General features: G+C 44.9%; 3 non-coding genes across 3 annotated transcripts; all 3 read right to left on the bottom strand.

Moving 5' to 3' along the window:
- Positions 1-3,704: 3,704 nt before the first annotated feature.
- trnah-gug (transfer RNA histidin (anticodon GUG)) lies at positions 3,705-3,776 on the bottom strand. The gene has a single exon. It is a non-coding gene; the product is annotated as a tRNA-His (tRNA).
- Positions 3,777-6,953: 3,177 nt separating this feature from the next.
- On the bottom strand, positions 6,954-7,025 carry trnah-gug (transfer RNA histidin (anticodon GUG)). The gene has a single exon. It is a non-coding gene; the product is annotated as a tRNA-His (tRNA).
- A 6,427-nt stretch (positions 7,026-13,452) lies between these two features.
- On the bottom strand, positions 13,453-13,524 carry trnah-aug (transfer RNA histidin (anticodon AUG)). The gene has a single exon. It is a non-coding gene; the product is annotated as a tRNA-His (tRNA).
- Positions 13,525-22,809: the final 9,285 nt, after the last annotated feature.

Raw genomic sequence — 22,809 nt, 5'->3', positions numbered from 1 at the left:
GTTGTGAACAATCGGGCCAATGCCCTTCGGAAGGCCAGACCTGCTTTTGCAGCGCTTGTCTGCCTAGCCGTCCCACAGGTCTAAATGCATGGACTGGTTTCAAGGGTGAGATGTACATTAGTGCGAATGGGAGATGGACCTCGAGGAAGAGCGGTGGCGGCAAAGCAGCGTAAAGTTGTAAGTATTGATGGTGATTATTATAGTTGTTAAGGCGGCAGTAAAGTGACAACGAAATGGAAGGACTAAAGTAAAGTAGGGTTAGTGATTGTGGAAGGGAGGAAAATGTGAGGGAAGAGGCAGGTTTGAATTGGGGAGCATCAAGCACAGACACCCAACAGTGTGAGGTTTGGATGGAGCAAATTGATTTTGGTCAGCAAACAAGCATATAAATAAACAGGGATTTTAGTGGGCTCTCCAAGTGGCGTCGAGGAGAAAGGAGAACTGCAAACAGTTATTGCCGTGACTCGGAATCGAACCGAAGTTGCTGCGACCACAACGCAGAGTACTAACCACTATACGATCACGGCGCCACACACTAGCTGTGGTTACGAACCCGGGTAGCTGTAGCAATGTCACAACCGACACTGCCTCGAAACGATGCATTTTTGCGATGGGACCAACATCAGATCTGTAAAAATTTTTGGCAGCAATGTAATACGACACACGCCCCAGGAGCGATTACAGCTTTAATCCACTGCCTTAGACCGTTCGCCCAGGCTGTCCTAAACAGCACATTTCAATTGCGAAACTAACTGAAAGCTGCCTTTCCTGATGACTGCCCGCCCAGCCCATGGTTTTGCATTGCAAGTTGGGGGAAATATCAAACGCTGCGGTTCGAAACGGAGTCGACTTTTTCCGCGAAAAGAGTCATATATTCCCCAACGTCATACAAAGGCGAAATGCTGAAGATGCTGGAACCTTGATATATAAAAAGCCACTGCTTGAGCTAATTAGCAGCTTTGACTTCGTCATGAGAAACAGAGTTAATGTTCCAGGTATATGATATTTAGGAAATTAAACAATGACGAAAGGGTTGAATTGTTCAAATCGCATTGTTGCTGTCAGCAATTTCAACCCCAGGTGTCCCATATGACAGGTGAGGATACTCAGCATTATACCAATGAGGAACGCATCCACAGCCTAAAGATGGTGGGATGCATCGTTCCTGTTCCACTGAATCTTTCGAAAAAAAATATTTGATGACACTTGTTTCACCTTCCATCGGACACTGTTGAAAGAAAACTTATAATTCACATTTCCGTCTCTTTGTAAATTAAGATGCAGAGTAACCGGATGTAGGCAGCGAGGAATCTGTGAGGCAAACTGCCACGCAGAAAAGTGTAGAAAATGTGAGGCGCAGAAACATACACATAGACAGAAATAAGCACACAGGCAGACAATTACATTCGCGCCACATAAGTGCCAGGCAATGACCAACTGCAACAAGTGAGTATCCAACCATCTCCGCTTGACAGTCAATGGCATTACCATCGCTGAATCCCGAACTATCAACATGTGCCGGGTTACAACTAGCCAGAAACTGAACTAAATCAGCCATATAAGTACTGTGGCTACAGGAGCAGGTCACAAGCTGCTAATTTAACTTCTGAATCCCCAAAGCCTGCCCACCATCCACAAGACAGGAAGGCAGGCACCACCAGTTCCGAAGAAGGGTCACTGACCCGAAACGTTAACTCTGCTTCTCTTTCCACAGATGCTGCCAGACCTGCTGAGTGATTCCAGCATTTCTTGTTTTTGTACCAGTCAGGAGTGTTTTGGAATACCCTCCATTTGTTGGTTGAGTGCAGCTCCAGCAACACTCAAGAAGCTGGACCCCATCCAGGACAAACAACGCGCTTGACTGACACCCCCATGAATCAACTTCAACATTCGCTCCTTCCACCACGGACTCACAGTGGCTGCAGTGCACTTTAAAATCCTGATTGCTTTCATCGAGCCTCTGTTGAGTCACTAGCTCGCTAGCTTAGCTTCCTGCTGCAGTAAGTTAAAGCTATTGAACAAACTTCGTTCAGCTGATCGACAAGTAAATGCCACTGCCAGGCAGTTTCTGTTTAACAAGGCAATTTAAGACACTTGAAGTTTGAAAAAACTATGACAATGCCTGACTCTTAATTTGCATTTAACTTGCGGAAAGCTTACCGGAATTTACCATGTGGACCAAAGTCCCACCGTCACACGCAGACAAGGTCTCCACTCCGGCGAAGAATTTACTCCGTGCGCCTCTCGCTTGCAGCATGATTGTTTGAAAAGACGGTTGAAAGGTACCTATTGAATGAAAACATTTAACCAAATGCAGATCTAGTGTCAGGAAATTAATCCAGATGATGAGGCAATCCTCCGGTTTCCTCGAGATCGATATCGATATTACCCAAATCTTTCCAGAGGGAGCGGGGTCAATAAAATGAGCCTTGTGAAGCAGTGCGTTAAATATTAAGCCGACAGTTGTGAGGGGGTTCGACGCTCCGCGGGGAAATACGAGCGAATTGCAAATGCAACGCATTAAGGACTCGGCCATCACAACTGTGGCTACTTATTCATCAACAATTTAAACTCTGCTATGACAGCAAAACACTGTGGTCACTGGCAGTCCAACTTGCGACAGCAATGTTGGAAATGTTCAGCAAATGAAGCAGCATCGGTGGAGAGAGGAGGGAAGATAACATTTCAGATCAACGACCGTTCACTTTAAAATTAATCCTCACCTCGCTGACTCTGCACTGTGTGTTGAATCTCGGTAACGACAGTTTAGTTGGTTCTCTGATATTCAATTTGCTGCAAATTCCTCAACTCGAAAATAACTGCAGCGATCCGTGCAATAATCTAAATCCTCTGATATTTAATGGCAATATAACATCAGTATTCTGCTGGACACTGAATGTGAACAGCAGAAATGTGGTGGTCTGCTCCCACAGCGCACAGACCAGCCCCAGTCTCTGTTGCTGCCCGCCGGCTGCTCAAACCTTATCTCTGATTATAAATTGCAACCAGATTCAAGCTAAACGTGCAGGATAGAGATGAATCACCGAGGCAAAGATCAAATATATAAAATAGATTACTTACACCAGAGAAATAATCACACAATATCTATTGACCATTAAAATGCAGCATTATATGAAGAAGACAACAAAGACTTTCAGTACTTTTGGCGATCTGTGACAGGTGTTTAGAGGCAAAGAAAGTCCAGGTCATCAGTAAGCATTGAAATTATCAATAGATTCCGAAGATAATGTTGTGAACAATCGGGCCACTGCCCTTCGGAAGGCCAGACCTGCTTTTGCAGCGCTTGTCTGCCTAGCCGTCCCACAGGTCTAAATGCATGGACTGGTTTCAAGGGAGAGATGCACATTAGTGCGAATGGGAGATGGACCTCGAGGAAGAGCGGTGGCGGCAAAGCAGCGTAAAGTTGTAAGTATTGATGGTGATTATTATAGATGTTAAGGCGGCAGTAAAGTGACAACGAAATGGAAGGACTAAAGTAAAGTAGGGTTAGTGATTGTGGAAGGGAGGAAAATGTGAGGGAAGAGGCAGGTTTGAATTGGGGAGCATCAAGCACAGACATCCAACAGTGCGAGGTTTGGATGGAGCAAATTGCTTTTGGTCAGCAAACAAGCATATAAATAAACAGGGATTTTAGTGGGCTCTAAAAGTGGCGTCGAGGAGAAAGGAGAACTGCAAACAGTTATTGCCGTGACTCGGATTCGAACCGAGGTTGCTGCGACCACAACGCAGAGTACTAACCACTATACGATCACGGCGCCACACACTAGCAGTGCTTGCGAACACGGGCAGCTGTAGCAATGTCACAACCGACACTGCCTCGAAACGATGCATTTTTGCGATGGGACCAACATTAGATCTGTAAAAATTTTTGGCAGCAATGTAATACGACACACGCCCCAGGAGCGATTACAGCTTTAATCCACTGCCTTAGACCGTTCGCCCAGGCTGTCCTAAACAGCACATTTCAATTTCGAAACTAACTGAAAGCTGCCTTTCCTGATGACTGCCCGCCCAGCCCATGGTTTTGCATTGCAAGTTGGGGGAAATATCAAACGCTGCGGTTCGAAACGGAGTCGACTTTTTCCGCGAAAAGAGTCATATATTCCCCAACGTCATACAAAGGCGAAATGCTGAAGATGCTGGAACCTTGATATATAAAAAGCCACTGCTTGAGCTAATTAGCAGCTTTGACTTTGTCATGAGAAACAGAGTTAATGTTCCAGGTATATGATATTTAGGAAATTAAACAATGACGAAAGGGTTGACTTGTTCAAATCGCATTGTTGCTGTCAGCAATTTCAACCCCAGGTGTCCCATATGACAGGTGAAGATACTCAGCATTATACCAATGAGGAACGCATCCACAGCCTATCTTTGGTGGGATGCATCGTTCCTGTTCCACTGAATCTTTCGAAAAAAAATATTTGATGACACTTGTTTCACCTTCCATCGGACACTGTTGAAAGAAAACTTATAATTCACATTTCCGTCTCTTTGTAAATTAAGATGCAGAGTAACCGGATGTAGGCAGCGAGGAATCTGTGAGGCAAACTGGCAAGCAGAAAAGTGTAGAAAATGTGAGGCGCAGAAACATACACATAGACAGAAATAAGCACACAGGCAGACAATTACATTCGCGCCACATAAGTGCCAGGCAATGACCAACTGCAACAAGTGAGTATCCAACCATCTCCGCTTGACAGTCAATGGCATTACCATCGCTGAATCCCGAACTATCAACATGTGCCGGGTTACAACTAGCCAGAAACTGAACTAAATCAGCCATATAAGTACTGTGGCTACAGGAGCAGGTCACAAGCTGCTAATTTAACTTCTGAATCCCCAAAGCCTGCCCACCATCCACAAGACAGGAAGGCAGGCACCACCAGTTCCGAAGAAGGGTCACTGACCCGAAACGTTAACTCTGCTTCTCTTTCCACAGATGCTGCCAGACCTGCTGAGTGATTCCAGCATTTCTTGTTTTTGTACCAGTCAGGAGTGTTTTGGAATACCCTCCATTTGTTGGTTGAGTGCAGCTCCAGCAACACTCAAGAAGCTCGACCCCATCCAGGACAAACAACGTGCTTGACTGACACCCCCATGAATCAACTTCAACATTCGCTCCTTCCACCACGGACTCACAGTGGCTGCAGTGCACTTTAAAATCCTGATTGCTTTCATCGAGCCTCTGTTGAGTCACTAGCTCGCTAGCTTAGCTTCCTGCTGCAGTAAGTTAAAGCTATTGAACCAACTTCGTTCAGCTGATGGACAAGTAAATGCCACTGCCAGGCAGTTTCTGTTTAACAAGGCAATTTAAGACACTTGAAGTTTGAAAAAACTATGACAATGCCTGACTCTTAATTTGCATTGAACTTGCGGAAAGCTTACCGGAATTTACCATGTGGACCAAAGTCCCACCGTCACACGCAGACAAGGTCTCCACTCCGGCGAAGAATTTACTCCGTGCGCCTCTCGCTTGCAGCATGATTATTTGAAAAGACGGTTGAAAGGTACCTATTGAATGAAAATATTAAACCAAATGCAGATCTAGTGTCAGGAAATTAATCCAGATGATGAGGCAATAGTCCCGTTTCCTCGAGATCGATATCGATATTACCCAAATCTTTCCAGAGGGAGCGGGATAAATAAAATGAGCCTTGTGAAGCAGTGCGTTAAATATTAAGCCGACAGTTGTGAGGGGGTTCGACGCTCCGCGGGGAAATACGAGCGAATTGCAAATGCAACGCATTAAGGACTCGGCCATCACAACTGTGGCTACTTATTCATCAACAATTTAAACTCTGCTATGACAGCAAAACACTGTGGTCACTGGCAGTCCAACTTGCGACAGCAATGTTGGAAATGTTCAGCAAATGAAGCAGCATCGGTGGAGAGAGGAGGGAAGATAACATTTCAGATAAACGACCGTTCACTTTAAAATTAATCCTCACCTCGCTGACTCTGCACTGTGTGTTGAATCTCGGTAACGACTGTTTAGTTGGTTCTCTGATATTCAATTTGCTGCAAATTCCTCAACTCGAAAATAACTGCAGCGATCCGTGCAATAATCTAAATCCTCTGATATTTAATGGCAATATAACATCAGTATTCTGCTGGACACTGAATGTGAACAGCAGAAATGTGGTGGTCTGCTCCCACAGCGCACAGACCAGCCCCAGTCTCTGTTGCTGCCCGCCGGCTGCTCAAACCTTATCTCTGATTATAAATTGCAACCAGATTCAAGCTAAACGTGCAGGATAGAGATGAATCACCGAGGCAAAGATCAAATATATAAAATAGATTACTTACACCAGAGAAATAATCACACAATATCTATTGACCATTAAAATGCAGCATTATATGAAGAAGACAACAAAGACTTTCAGTACTTTTGGCGATCTGTGACAGGTGTTTAGAGGCAAAGAAAGTCCAGGTCATCAGTAAGCATTGAAATTATCAATAGATTCCGAAGATAATGTTGTGAACAATCGGGCCACTGCCCTTCGGAAGGCCAGACCTGCTTTTGCAGCGCTTGTCTGCCTAGCCGTCCCACAGGTCTAAATGCATGGACTGGTTTCAAGGGAGAGATGCACATTAGTGCGAATGGGAGATGGACCTCGAGGAAGAGCGGTGACGGCAAAGCAGCGTAAAGTTGTAAGTATTGATGGTGATTATTATAGATGTTAAGGCGGCAGTAAAGTGACAACGAAATGGAAGGACTAAAGTAAAGTAGGGTTAGTGATTGTGGAAGGGAGGAAAATGTGAGGGAAGAGGCAGGTTTGAATTGGGGAGCATCAAGCACAGACATCCAACAGTGCGAGGTTTGGATGGAGCAAATTGCTTTTGGTCAGCAAACAAGCATATAAATAAACAGGGATTTTAGTGGGCTCTAAAAGTGGCGTCGAGGAGAAAGGAGAACTGCAAACAGTTATTGCCGTGACTCGGATTCGAACCGAGGTTGCTGCGACCACAACGCAGAGTACTAACCACTATACGATCACGGCGCCACACACTAGCAGTGCTTGCGAACACGGGCAGCTGTAGCAATGTCACAACCGACACTGCCTCGAAACGATGCATTTTTGCGATGGGACCAACATTAGATCTGTAAAAATTTTTGGCAGCAATGTAATACGACACACGCCCCAGGAGCGATTACAGCTTTAATCCACTGCCTTAGACCGTTCGCCCAGGCTGTCCTAAACAGCACATTTCAATTTCGAAACTAACTGAAAGCTGCCTTTCCTGATGACTGCCCGCCCAGCCCATGGTTTTGCATTGCAAGTTGGGGGAAATATCAAACGCTGCGGTTCGAAACGGAGTCGACTTTTTCCGCGAAAAGAGTCATATATTCCCCAACGTCATACAAAGGCGAAATGCTGAAGATGCTGGAACCTTGATATATAAAAAGCCACTGCTTGAGCTAATTAGCAGCTTTGACTTTGTCATGAGAAACAGAGTTAATGTTCCAGGTATATGATATTTAGGAAATTAAACAATGACGAAAGGGTTGACTTGTTCAAATCGCATTGTTGCTGTCAGCAATTTCAACCCCAGGTGTCCCATATGACAGGTGAAGATACTCAGCATTATACCAATGAGGAACGCATCCACAGCCTATCTTTGGTGGGATGCATCGTTCCTGTTCCACTGAATCTTTCGAAAAAAAATATTTGATGACACTTGTTTCACCTTCCATCGGACACTGTTGAAAGAAAACTTATAATTCACATTTCCGTCTCTTTGTAAATTAAGATGCAGAGTAACCGGATGTAGGCAGCGAGGAATCTGTGAGGCAAACTGGCAAGCAGAAAAGTGTAGAAAATGTGAGGCGCAGAAACATACACATAGACAGAAATAAGCACACAGGCAGACAATTACATTCGCGCCACATAAGTGCCAGGCAATGACCAACTGCAACAAGTGAGTATCCAACCATCTCCGCTTGACAGTCAATGGCATTACCATCGCTGAATCCCGAACTATCAACATGTGCCGGGTTACAACTAGCCAGAAACTGAACTAAATCAGCCATATAAGTACTGTGGCTACAGGAGCAGGTCACAAGCTGCTAATTTAACTTCTGAATCCCCAAAGCCTGCCCACCATCCACAAGACAGGAAGGCAGGCACCACCAGTTCCGAAGAAGGGTCACTGACCCGAAACGTTAACTCTGCTTCTCTTTCCACAGATGCTGCCAGACCTGCTGAGTGATTCCAGCATTTCTTGTTTTTGTACCAGTCAGGAGTGTTTTGGAATACCCTCCATTTGTTGGTTGAGTGCAGCTCCAGCAACACTCAAGAAGCTCGACCCCATCCAGGACAAACAACGTGCTTGACTGACACCCCCATGAATCAACTTCAACATTCGCTCCTTCCACCACGGACTCACAGTGGCTGCAGTGCACTTTAAAATCCTGATTGCTTTCATCGAGCCTCTGTTGAGTCACTAGCTCGCTAGCTTAGCTTCCTGCTGCAGTAAGTTAAAGCTATTGAACCAACTTCGTTCAGCTGATGGACAAGTAAATGCCACTGCCAGGCAGTTTCTGTTTAACAAGGCAATTTAAGACACTTGAAGTTTGAAAAAACTATGACAATGCCTGACTCTTAATTTGCATTGAACTTGCGGAAAGCTTACCGGAATTTACCATGTGGACCAAAGTCCCACCGTCACACGCAGACAAGGTCTCCACTCCGGCGAAGAATTTACTCCGTGCGCCTCTCGCTTGCAGCATGATTATTTGAAAAGACGGTTGAAAGGTACCTATTGAATGAAAATATTAAACCAAATGCAGATCTAGTGTCAGGAAATTAATCCAGATGATGAGGCAATAGTCCCGTTTCCTCGAGATCGATATCGATATTACCCAAATCTTTCCAGAGGGAGCGGGATAAATAAAATGAGCCTTGTGAAGCAGTGCGTTAAATATTAAGCCGACAGTTGTGAGGGGGTTCGACGCTCCGCGGGGAAATACGAGCGAATTGCAAATGCAACGCATTAAGGACTCGGCCATCACAACTGTGGCTACTTATTCATCAACAATTTAAACTCTGCTATGACAGCAAAACACTGTGGTCACTGGCAGTCCAACTTGCGACAGCAATGTTGGAAATGTTCAGCAAATGAAGCAGCATCGGTGGAGAGAGGAGGGAAGATAACATTTCAGATAAACGACCGTTCACTTTAAAATTAATCCTCACCTCGCTGACTCTGCACTGTGTGTTGAATCTCGGTAACGACTGTTTAGTTGGTTCTCTGATATTCAATTTGCTGCAAATTCCTCAACTCGAAAAGAACTGCAGCGATCCGTGCAATAATCTAAATCCTCTGATATTTAATGGCAATATAACATCAGTATTCTGCAGGATACTGAATGTGAACAGCAGAAATGTGGTGGTCTGCTCCCACAGTGCACAGACCAGCCCCAGTCTTTGTTGCTGCCCGCCGGCTGCTCAAACCTTATCTCTGATTATAAATTGCAACCAGATTCAAGCTAAACGTGCAGGATAGAGATGAATCACCGAGGCAAAGATTAAATATATAAAATAGATTACTTACACCAGAGAAATAATCACACAATATCTATTGACCATTAAAATGCAGCATTATATGAAGAAGACAACAAAGACTTTATGTACTTTTGGCGATCTGTGATAGGTGTTTAGAGGCAAAGAAAGTCCAGGTCATCAGTAAGCATTGAAATTATCAATAGATTCCGAAGATAATGTTGTGAACAATCGGGCCGCTGCCCTTCGGAAGGCCAGACCTGCTTTTGCAGCGCTTGTCTGCCTAGCCGTCCCACAGGTCTAAATGCATGGACTGGTTTCAAGGGAGAGATGCACATTAGTGCGAATGGGAGATGGACCTCGAGGAAGAGCGGTGGCGGCAAAGCAGCGTAAAGTTGTAAGTATTGATGGTGATTATTATAGATGTTAAGGCGGCAGTAAAGTGACAACGAAATGGAAGGACTAAAGTAAAGTAGGGTTAGTGATTGTGGAAGGGAGGAAAATGTGAGGGAAGAGGCAGGTTTGAATTGGGGAGCATCAAGCACAGACATCCAACAGTGCGAGGTTTGGATGGAGCAAATTGCTTTTGGTCAGCAAACCAGCATATAAATAAACACGGATTTTAGTGGGCTCTCCAAGTGGGCGTCGAGGAGAAAGGAAAACTGCAAACAGTTATTGCCGTGATGCGGATTCGAATCGAGGTCGCTGGGGCCACAACGCAGAGTACTAACCACTATACGATCACGGCGCCACACACTAGCTGCGGCTACATACCCGGGCAGCTGCAGCAATGTCACAACCGACACAGCCTCGAAACGATGCATTTTTGCGATGGGACCAACATCAGATCTGTAAAAAATTTTGGCAGCAATGTAATACGACACACGCCCCAGGAGCGATTACAGCTTTAATCCACTGCCTTAGACCGTTCGCCCAGGCTGTCCTAAACAGCACATTTCAATTTCGAAACTAACTGAAAGCTGCCTTTCCTGATGACTGCCCGCCCAGCCCATGGTTTTGCATTGCAAGTTGGGGGAAATATCAAACGCTGCGGTTCGAAACGGAGTCGACTTTTTCCGCGAAAAGAGTCATATATTCCCCAACGTCATACAAAGGCGAAATGCTGAAGATGCTGGAACCTTGATATATAAAAAGCCACTGCTTGAGCTAATTAGCATCTTTGACTTTGTCATGAGAAACAGAGTTAATGTTCCAGGTATATGATATTTAGGAAATTAAACAATGACGGAAGGGTTGACTTGTTCAAATCGCATTGTTGCTGTCAGCAATTTCAACCCCAGGTGTCCCATATTACAGGTGAGGATACTCAGCATTATACCAATGAGGAACGCATCAACAGCCTATATATGGTGGGATGCATCGTTACTGTTCCACTGAATCTTTCGAAAAAAAATATTTGATGACACTTGTTTCACCTTCCATCGGACACTGCTGAAAGAAAACTTATAATTCACATTTCCGTCTCTTTGTAAATTAAGATGCAGAGTAACCGGATGTAGGCAGCGAGGAATCTGTGAGGCAAACTGCCACGCAGAAAAGTGTAGAAAATGTGAGGCGCAGAAAGATACACATAGACGGAAATAAGCACACAGGCAGACAATTACATTCGCGCCACATAAGTGCCAGGCAATGACCAACTGCAACAAGTGAGTATCCAACCATCTCCGCTTGACAGTCAATGGCATTACCATCGCTGAATCCCGAACTATCAACATGTGCCGGGTTACAACTAGCCAGAAACTGAACTAAATCAGCCATATAAGTACAGTGGCTACAGGAGCAGGTCACAAGCTGCTAATTTAACATCTGAATCCCCAAAGCCTGCCCACCATCCACAAGACAGGAAGGCAGGCACCACCAGTTCCGAAGAAGGGTCACTGACCCGAAACGTTAACTCTGCTTCTCTTTCCACAGATGCTGCCAGACCTGCTGAGTGATTCCAGTATTTCTTGTTTTTGTACCAGTCAGGAGTGTTTTGGAATACCCTCCATTTGTTGGTTGAGTGCAGCTCCAGCAACACTCAAGAAGCTCGACCCCATCCAGGACAAACAACGCGCTTGACTGACACCCCCATGAATCAACTTCAACATTCGCTCCTTCCACCACGGACTCACAGTGGCTGCAGTGCACTTTAAAATCCTGATTGCTTTCATCGAGCCTCTGTTGAGTCACTAGCTCGCTAGCTTAGCTTCCTGCTGCAGTCAGTTAAAGCTATTGAACAAACTTCGTTCAGCTGATGGACAAGTAAATGCCACTGCCAGGCAGTTTCTGTTTAACAAGGCAATTTAAGACACTTGAAGTTTGAAAAAACTATGACAATGCCTGACTCTTAATTTGCATTTAACTTGCGGAAAGCTTACCGGAATTTACCATGTGGACCAAAGTCCCACCGTCACACGCAGACAAGGTCTCCACTCCGGCGAAGAATTTACTCCGTGCGCCTCTCGCTTGCAGCATGATTGTTTGAAAAGACGGTTGAAAGGTACCTATTGAATGAAAATATTAAACCAAATGCAGATCTAGTGTCAGGAAATTAATCCAGATGATGAGGCAATCCTCCCGTTTCCTCGAGATCGATATCGATATTACCCAAATCTTTCCAGAGGGAGCGGGGTCAATAAAATGAGCCTTGTGAAGCAGTGCGTTAAATATTAAGCCGACAGTTGTGAGGGGGTTCGACGCTCCGCGGGGAAAAACGAGCGAATTGCAAATGCAACGCATTAAGGACTCGGCCATCACAACTGTGGCTACTTATTCATCAACAATTTAAACTCTGCTATGACAGCAAAACACTGTGGTCACTGGCAGTCCAACTTGCGACAGCAATGTTGGAAATGTTCAGCAAATGAAGCAGCATCGGTGGAGAGAGGAGGGAAGATAACATTTCAGATAAACGACCGTTCACTTTAAAATTAATCCTCACCTCGCTGACTCTGTACTGTGTGTTGAATCTCGGTAACGACAGTTTAGTTGGTTCTCTGATATTCAATTTGCTGCAAATTCCTCAACTCGAAAAGAACTGCAGCGATCCGTGCAATAATCTAAATCCTCTGATATTTAATGGCAATATAACATCCGTATTCTGCTGGATACTGAATGTGAACAGCAGAAATGTGGTGGTCTGCTCCCACAGCGCACAGACCAGCCCCAGTCTCTGTTGCTGCCCGCCGGCTGCTCAACCCTTATCTCTGATTATAAATTGCAACCAGATTCAAGCTAAACGTGCAGGATAGAGATGAATCACCGAGGCAAAGATCAAATATATAAAATAGATTACTTGCACCAGAGAAATAATCACACAATATCTATTGACCATTAAAATGCAGCATTATATGAAGAAGACAACAAAGACTTTCAGTACTTTTGGCGATCTGTGATAGGTGTTTAGAGGCAAAGAAAGTCCAGGTCATCAGTAAGCATTGAAATTATCAATAGATTCCGAAGATAATGTTGTGAACAATCGGGCCACTGCCCTTCGGAAGGCCAGACCTGCTTTTGCAGCGCTTGTCTGCCTAGCCGTCCCACAGGTCTAAATGCATGGACTGGTTTCAAGGGTGAGATGTACATTAGTGCGAATGGGAGATGGACCTCGAGGAAGAGCGGTGGCGGCAAAGCAGCGTAAAGTTGTAAGTATTGATGGTGATTATTATAGTTGTTAAGGCGGCAGTAAAGTGACAACGAAATGGAAGGACTAAAGTAAAGTGGGGTTAGTGATTGTGGAAGGGAGGAAAATGTGAGGGAAGAGGCAGGTTTGAATTGGGGAGCATCAAGCACAGACATTCAACAGTGCGAGGTTTGGATGGAGCAAATTGCTTTTGGTCAGCAAACTAGCATATAAATAAACAGGGATTTTAGTGGGCTCTCCAAGTGGCGTCGAGGAGAAAGGAGAACTGCAAACAGTTATTGCCGTAACTCGGATTCGAACCGAGGTTGCTGCGACCATAACGCAGAGTACTAACCACTATACGATCACGGCGCCACACACTAGCTGTGGTTACAATCCCGGGCAGCTGCAGCAATGTCACAACCGACACTGCCTCGAAACGATGCATTTTTGCGATGGGACCAACATCAGATCTGTAAAAAATTTTGGCACCAATGTAATACGACACACGCCCCAGGAGCGATTACAGCTTTAATCCACTGCCTTAGACCGTTCGCCCAGGCTGTCCTAAACAGCACATTTCAATTTCGAAACTAACTGATAGCTGCCTTTCCTGATGACTGCCCGCCCAGCCCATGGTTTTGCATTGCAAGTTGGGGGAAATATCAAACGCTGCGGTTCGAAACGGAGTCGACTTTTTCCGCGAAAAGAGTCATATATTCCCCAACGTCATACAAAGGCGAAATGCTGAAGATGCTGGAACCTTGATATATAAAAAGCCACTGCTTGAGCTAATTAGCAGCTTTGACTTTGTCATGAGAAACAGAGTGAATGTTCCAGGTATATGATATTTAGGAAATTAAACAATGACGGAAGGGTTGACTTGTTCAAATCGCATTGTTGCTGTCAGCAATTTCAACCCCAGGTGTCCCATATGACAGGTGAGGATACTCAGCATTATACCAATGAGGAACGCATCAACAGCCTATATATGGTGGGATGCATCGTTCCTGTTCCACTGAATCTTTCGAAAAAAAAATATTTGATGACACTTGTTTCACCTTCCATCGGACACTGCTGAAAGAAAACTTATAATTCACATTTCCGTCTCTTTGTAAATTAAGATGCAGAGTAACCGGATGTAGGCAGCGAGGAATCTGTGAGGCAAACTGCCACGCAGAAAAGTGTAGAAAATGTGAGGCGCAGAAACATACACATAGACAGAAATAAGCACACAGGCAGACAATTACATTCGCGCCACATAAGTGCCAGGCAATGACCAACTGCAACAAGTGAGTATCCAACCATCTCCGCTTGACAGTCAATGGCATTACCATAGCTGAATCCCGAACTATCAACATGTGCCGGGTTATAACTAGCCAGAAACTGAACTAGATCAGCCATATAAGTACTGTGGCTACAGGAGCAGGTCACAAGCTGCTAATTTAACTTCTGAATCCCCAAAGCCTGCCCACCATCCACAAGACAGGAAGGCAGGCACCACCAGTTCCGCAGAAGGGTCACTGACCCGAAACGTTAATTCTGCTTCTCTTTCCACAGATGCCGCCAGATCTGCTGAGTGATTCCAGCATTTCTTGTTTTTGTACCAGTCAGGAGTGTTTTGGAATACCCTCCATTTGTTGGTTGAGTGCAGCTCCAGCAACACTCAAGAAGCTCGACCCCATCCAGGACAAACAACGCGCTTGACTGACACCCCCATGAATCAACTTCAACATTCGCTCCTTCCACCACGGACTCACAGTGGCTGCAGTGCACTTTAAAATCCTGATTGCTTTCATCGAGCCTCTGTTGAGTCACTAGCTCGCTAGCTTAGCTTCCTGCTGCAGTAAGTTAAAGCTATTGAAGCAACTTCGTTCAGCTGATGGACAAGTAAATGCCACTGCCAGGCAGTTTCTGTTTAACAAGGCAATTTAAGACACTTGAAGTTTGAAAAAACTATGACAATGCCTGACTCTTAATTTGCATTTAACTTGCGGAAAGCTTACCGGAATTTACCATGTGGACCAAAGTCCCACCGTCACACGCAGACAAGGTCTCCACTCCGGCGAAGAATTTACTCCGTGCGCCTCTCGCTTGCAGCATGATTGTTTGAAAAGACGGTTGAAAGGTACCTATTGAATGAAAATATTTAATCAAATGCAGATCTAGTGTCAGGAAATTAATCCAGATGATGAGGCAATCCTCCCGTTTCCTCGAGATCGATATCGATATTACCCAAATCTTTCCAGAGGGAGCGGGGTCAATAAAATGAGCCTTGTGAAGCAGTGCGTTAAATATTAAGCCGACACTTGTGAGGGGGTTCGACGCTCCGCGGGGAAATACGAGCGAATTGCAAATGCAACGCATTAAGGACTCGGCCATCACAACTGTGGCTACTTATTCATCAACAATTTAAACTCTGCTATGACAGCAAAACACTGTGGTCACTGGCAGTCCAACTTGCGACAGCAATGTTGGAAATGTTCAGCAAATGAAGCAGCATCGGTGGAGAGAGGAGGGAAGATAACATTTCAGATCAACGACCGTTCACTTTAAAATTAATCCTCACCTCGCTGCCTCCGCACTGTGTGTTGAATCTCGGTAACGACAGTTTAGTTGGTTCTCTGATATTCAATTTGCTGCAAATTCCTCAACTCGAAAAGAACTGCAGCGATCCGTGCAATAATCTAAATCCTCTGATATTTAATGGCAATATAACATCCGTATTCTGCTGGATACTGAATGTGAACAGCAGAAATGTGGTGGTCTGCTCCCACAGCGCACAGACCAGCCCCAGTCTCTGTTGCTGCCCGCCGGCTGCTCAAACCTTATCTCTGATTATAAATTGCAACCAGATTCAAGCTAAACGTGCAGGATAGAGATGAATCACCGAGGCAAAGATCAAATATATAAAATAGATTACTTACACCAGAGAAATAATCACACAATATCTATTGACCATTAAAATGCAGCATTATATGAAGAAGACAACAAAGACTTTCAGTACTTTTGGCGATCTGTGATAGGTGTTTAGAGGCAAAGAAAGTCCAGGTCATCAGTAAGCATTGAAATTATCAATAGATTCCGAAGATAATGTTGTGAACAATCGGGCCACTGCCCTTCGGAAGGCCAGACCTGCTTTTGCAGCGCTTGTCTGCCTAGCCGTCCCACAGGTCTAAATGCATGGACTGGTTTCAAGGGTGAGATGTACATTAGTGCGAATGGGAGATGGACCTCGAGGAAGAGCGGTGGCGGCAAAGCAGCGTAAAGTTGTAAGTATTGATGGTGATTATTATAGTTGTTAAGGCGGCAGTAAAGTGACAACGAAATGGAAGGACTAAAGTAAAGTGGGGTTAGTGATTGTGGAAGGGAGGAAAATGTGAGGGAAGAGGCAGGTTTGAATTGGGGAGCATCAAGCACAGACATCCAACAGTGCGAGGTTTGGATGGAGCAAATTGCTTTTGGTCAGCAAACAAGCATATAAATAAACACAGATTTTAGTGGGCTCTCCAAGTGGCGTCGAGGATAAAGGAGAACTGCAAACAGTTATTGCCGTGACTCGGATTCGAGCCGAGGTTGCTGCGACCACAACGCAGAGTACTAACCACTATACGATCACGGCGCCACACACTAGCTGTGGTTACGAACACGGGCAGCTGTAGCAATGTCACAACCGACACTGCCTCGAAACGATGCATTTTTGCGATGGGACCAACATTAGATCTGTAAAAATTTTTGGCAGCAATGTAATACGACACACGCCCCAGGAGCGATTACAGCTTTAATCCACTGCCTTAGACCGTTCGCCCAGGCTGTCCTAAACAGCACATTTCAATTTCGAAACTAACTGAAAGCTGCCTTTCCTGATGACTGCCCGCCCAGCCCATGGTTTTGCATTGCAAGTTGGGGGAAATATCAAACGCTGCGGTTCGAAACGGAGTCGACTTTTTCCGCGAAAAGAGTCATATATTCCCCAACGTCATACAAAGGCGAAATGCTGAAGATGCTGGAACCTTGATATATAAAAAGCCACTGCTTGAGCTAATTAGCAGCTTTGACTTTGTCATGAGAAACAGAGTTAATGTTCCAGGTATATGATATTTAGGAAATTAAACAATGACGAAAGGGTTGACTTGTTCAAATCGCATTGTTGCTGTCAGCAATTTCAACCCCAGGTGTCCCATATGACAGGTGAGGATACTCAGCATTATACCAATGAGGAACGCATCCACAGCCTATATATGGTGGGATGCATCGTTCCTGTTCCACTGAATCTTTCGAAAAAAAATATTTGATGACACTTGTTTCACCTTCCATCGGACACTGTTGAAAGAAAACTTATAATTCACATTTCCGTCTCTTTGTAAATTAAGATGCAGAGTAACCGGATGTAGGCAGCGAGGAATCTGTGAGGCAAACTGGCACGCAGAAAAGTGTAGAAAATGTGAGGCGCAGAAACATACACATAGACAGAAATAAGCACACAGGCAGACAATTACATTCGCGCCACATAAGTGCCAGGCAATGACCAACTGCAACAAGTGAGTATCCAACCATCTCCGCTTGACAGTCAATGGCATTACCATCGCTGAATCCCGAACTATCAACATGTGCCGGGTTACAACTAGCCAGAAACTGAACTAAATCAGCCATATAAGTACTGTGGCTACAGGAGCAGGTCACAAGCTGCTAATTTAACTTCTGAATCCCCAAAGCCTGCCCACCATCCACAAGACAGGAAGGCAGGCACCACCAGTTCCGAAGAAGGGTCACTGACCCGAAACGTTAACTCTGCTTCTCTTTCCACAGATGCTGCCAGACCTGCTGAGTGATTCCAGCATTTCTTGTTTTTGTACCAGTCAGGAGTGTTTTGGAATACCCTCCATTCGTTGGTTGAGTGCAGCTCCAGCAACACTCAAGAAGCTCGACCCCATCCAGGACAAACAACGCGCTTGACTGACACCCCCATGAATCAACTTCAACATTCGCTCCTTCCACCACGGACTCACAGTGGCTGCAGTGCACTTTAAAATCCTGATTGCTTTCATCGAGCCTCTGTTGAGTCACTAGCTCGCTAGCTTAGCTTCCTGCTGCAGTAAGTTAAAGCTATTGAACCAACTTCGTTCAGCTGATGGACAAGTAAATGCCACTGCCAGGCAGTTTCTGTTTAACAAGGCAATTTAAGACACTTGAAGTTTGAAAAAACTATGACAATGCCTGACTCTTAATTTGCATTGAACTTGCGGAAAGCTTACCGGAATTTACCATGTGGACCAAAGTCCCACCGTCACACGCAGACAAGGTCTCCACTCCGGCGAAGAATTTACTCCGTGCGCCTCTCGCTTGCAGCATGATTATTTGAAAAGACGGTTGAAAGGTACCTATTGAATGAAAACATTTAATCAAATGCAGATCTAGTGTCAGGAAATTAATCCAGATGATGAGGCAATCCTCCCGTTTCCTCGAGATCGATATCGATATTACCCAAATCTTTCCAGAGGGAGCGGGATAAATAAAATGAGCCTTGTGAAGCAGTGCGTTAAATATTAAGCCGACAGTTGTGAGGGGGTTCGACGCTCCGCGGGGAAATACGAGCGAATTGCAAATGCAACGCATTAAGGACTCGGCCATCACAACTGTGGCTACTTATTCATCAACAATTTAAACTCTGCTATGACAGCAAAACACTGTGGTCACTGGCAGTCCAACTTGCGACAGCAATGTTGGAAATGTTCAGCAAATGAAGCAGCATCGGTGGAGAGAGGAGGGAAGATAACATTTCAGATAAACGACCGTTCACTTTAAAATTAATCCTCACCTCGCTGACTCTGCACTGTGTGTTGAATCTCGGTAACGACTGTTTAGTTGGTTCTCTGATATTCAATTTGCTGCAAATTCCTCAACTCGAAAAGATCTGCAGCGATCCGTGCAATAATCTAAATCCTCTGATATTTAATGGCAATATAACATCAGTATTCTGCAGGATACTGAATGTGAACAGCAGAAATGTGGTGGTCTGCTCCCACAGTGCACAGACCAGCCCCAGTCTTTGTTGCTGCCCGCCGGCTGCTCAAACCTTATCTCTGATTATAAATTGCAACCAGATTCAAGCTAAACGTGCAGGATAGAGATGAATCACCGAGGCAAAGATCAAATATATAAAATAGATTACTTACACCAGAGAAATAATCACACAATATCTATTGACCATTAAAATGCAGCATTATATGAAGAAGACAACAAAGACTTTATGTACTTTTGGCGATCTGTGATAGGTGTTTAGAGGCAAAGAAAGTCCAGGTCATCAGTAAGCATTGAAATTATCAATAGATTCCGAAGATAATGTTGTGAACAATCGGGCCGCTGCCCTTCGGAAGGCCAGACCTGCTTTTGCAGCGCTTGTCTGCCTAGCCGTCCCACAGGTCTAAATGCATGGACTGGTTTCAAGGGAGAGATGCACATTAGTGCGAATGGGAGATGGACCTCGAGGAAGAGCGGTGGCGGCAAAGCAGCGTAAAGTTGTAAGTATTGATGGTGATTATTATAGATGTTAAGGCGGCAGTAAAGTGACAACGAAATGGAAGGTCTAAAGTAAAGTAGGGTTAGTGATTGTGGAAGGGAGGAAAATGTGAGGGAAGAGGCAGGTTTGAATTGGGGAGCATCAAGCACAGACATCCAACAGTGCGAGGTTTGGATGGAGCAAATTGCTTTTGGTCAGCAAACCAGCATATAAATAAACACTCATTTTCGGGGGCTCTCCAAGTGGGCGTCGAGGAGAAAGGAAAACTGCAAACAGTTATTGCCGTGATGCGGATTCGAATCGAGGTCGCTGGGGCCACAACGCAGAGTACTAACCACTATACGATCACGGCGCCACACACTAGCTGCGGCTACATACCCGGGCAGCTGCAGCAATGTCACAACCGACACAGCCTCGAAACGATGCATTTTTGCGATGGGACCAACATCAGATCTGTAAAAAATTTTGGCAGCAATGTAATACGACACACGCCCCAGGAGCGATTACAGCTTTAATCCACTGCCTTAGACCGTTCGCCCAGGCTGTCCTAAACAGCACATTTCAATTTCGAAACTAACTGAAAGCTGCCTTTCCTGATGACTGCCCGCCCAGCCCATGGTTTTGCATTGCAAGTTGGGGGAAATATCAAACGCTGCGGTTCGAAACGGAGTCGACTTTTTCCGCGAAAAGAGTCATATATTCCCCAACGTCATACAAAGGCGAAATGCTGAAGATGCTGGAACCTTGATATATAAAAAGCCACTGCTTGAGCTAATTAGCATCTTTGACTTTGTCATGAGAAACAGAGTTAATGTTCCAGGTATATGATATTTAGGAAATTAAACAATGACGGAAGGGTTGACTTGTTCAAATCGCATTGTTGCTGTCAGCAATTTCAACCCCAGGTGTCCCATATGACAGGTGAGGATACTCAGCATTATACCAATGAGGAACGCATCCACAGCCGATATGTGGTGGGATGCATCGTTACTGTTCCACTGAATCTTTCGAAAAAAAATATTTGATGACACTTGTTTCACCTTCCATCGGACACTGCTGAAAGAAAACTTATAATTCACATTTCCGTCTCTTTGTAAATTAAGATGCAGAGTAACCGGATGTAGGCAGCGAGGAATCTGTGAGGCAAACTGCCACGCAGAAAAGTGTAGAAAATGTGAGGCGCAGAAAGATACACATAGAAGGAAATAAGCACACAGGCAGACAATTACATTCTCGCCACATAAGTGCCAGGCAATGACCAACTGCAACAAGTGAGTATCCAACCATCTCCGCTTGACAGTCAATGGCATTACCATCGCTGAATCCCGAACTATCAACATGTGCCGGGTTACAACTAGCCAGAAACTGAACTAAATCAGCCATATAAGTACAGTGGCTACAGGAGCAGGTCACAAGCTGCTAATTTAACATCTGAATCCCCAAAGCCTGCCCACCATCCACAAGACAGGAAGGCAGGCACCACCAGTTCCGAAGAAGGGTCACTGACCCGAAACGTTAACTCTGCTTCTCTTTCCACAGATGCTGCCAGACCTGCTGAGTGATTCCAGTATTTCTTGTTTTTGTACCAGTCAGGAGTGTTTTGGAATACCCTCCATTTGTTGGTTGAGTGCAGCTCCAGCAACACTCAAGAAGCTCGACCCCATCCAGGACAAACAACGCGCTTGACTGACACCCCCATGAATCAATTTCAACATTCGCTCCTTCCACCACGGACTCACAGTGGCTGCAGTGCACTTTAAAATCCTGATTGCTTTCATCGAGCCTCTGTTGAGTCACTAGCTCGCTAGCTTAGCTTCCTGCTGCAGTAAGTTAAAGCTATTGAACCAACTTCGTTCAGCTGATGGACAAGTAAATGCCACTGCCAGGCAGTTTCTGTTTAACAAGGCAATTTAAGACACTTGAAGTTTGAAAAAACTATGACAATGCCTGACTCTTAATTTGCATTTAACTTGCGGAAAGCTTACCGGAATTTACCATGTGGACCAAAGTCCCACCGTCACACGCAGACAAGGTCTCCACTTCGGCGAAGAATTTACTCCGTGCGCCTCTCGCTTGCAGCATGATTATTTGAAAAGACGGTTGAAAGGTACCTATTGAATGAAAACATTTAACCAAATGCAGATCTAGTGTCAGGAAATTAATCCAGATGATGAGGCAATCCTCCCGTTTCCTCGAGATCGATATCGATATTACCCAAATCTTTCCAGAGGGAGCGGGGTCAATAAAATGAGCCTTGTGAAGCAGTGCGTTAAATATTAAGCCGACAGTTGTGAGGGGGTTCGACGCTCCGCGGGGAAATACGAGCGAATTGCAAATGCAAAGCATTAAGGACTCGGCCATCACAACTGTGGCTACTTATTCATCAACAATTTAAACTCTGCTATGACAGCAAAACACTGTGGTCACTGGCAGTCCAACTTGCGACAGCAATGTTGGAAATGTTCAGCAAATGAAGCAGCATCGGTGGAGAGAGGAGGGAAGATAACATTTCAGATCAACGACCGTTCACTTTAAAATTAATCCTCACCTCGCTGACTCCGCACTGTGTGTTGAATCTCGGTAACGACAGTTTAGTTGGTTCTCTGATATTCAATTTGCTGCAAATTCCTCAACTCGAAAAGAACTGCAGCGATCCGTGCAATAATCTAAATCCTCTGATATTTAATGGCAATATAACATCAGTATTCTGCTGGATACTGAATGTGAACAGCAGAAATGTGGTGGTCTGCTCCCACAGCGCACAGACCAGCCCCAGTCTCTGTTGCTGCCCGCCGGCTGCTCAAACCTTATCTCTGATTATAAATTGCAACCAGATTCAAGCTAAACGTGCAGGATAGAGATGAATCACCGAGGCAAAGATCAAATATATAAAATAGATTACTTACACCAGAGAAATAATCACACAATATCTATTGACCATTAAAATGCAGCATTATATGAAGAAGACAACAAAGACTTTCAGTACTTTTGGCGATCTGTGATAGGTGTTTAGAGGCAAAGAAAGTCCAGGTCATCAGGAAGCATTGAAATTATCAATAGATTCCGAAGATAATGTTGTGAACAATCGGGCCACTGCCCTTCGGAAGGCCAGACCTGCTTTTGCAGCGCTTGTCTGC

Source organism: Heterodontus francisci, chromosome 29 (assembly GCF_036365525.1).
Source record: "Heterodontus francisci isolate sHetFra1 chromosome 29, sHetFra1.hap1, whole genome shotgun sequence".
Lineage (NCBI taxonomy): Eukaryota > Metazoa > Chordata > Chondrichthyes > Heterodontiformes > Heterodontidae > Heterodontus > Heterodontus francisci.
This window is presented reverse-complemented; position numbering and strand designations above follow the sequence as displayed.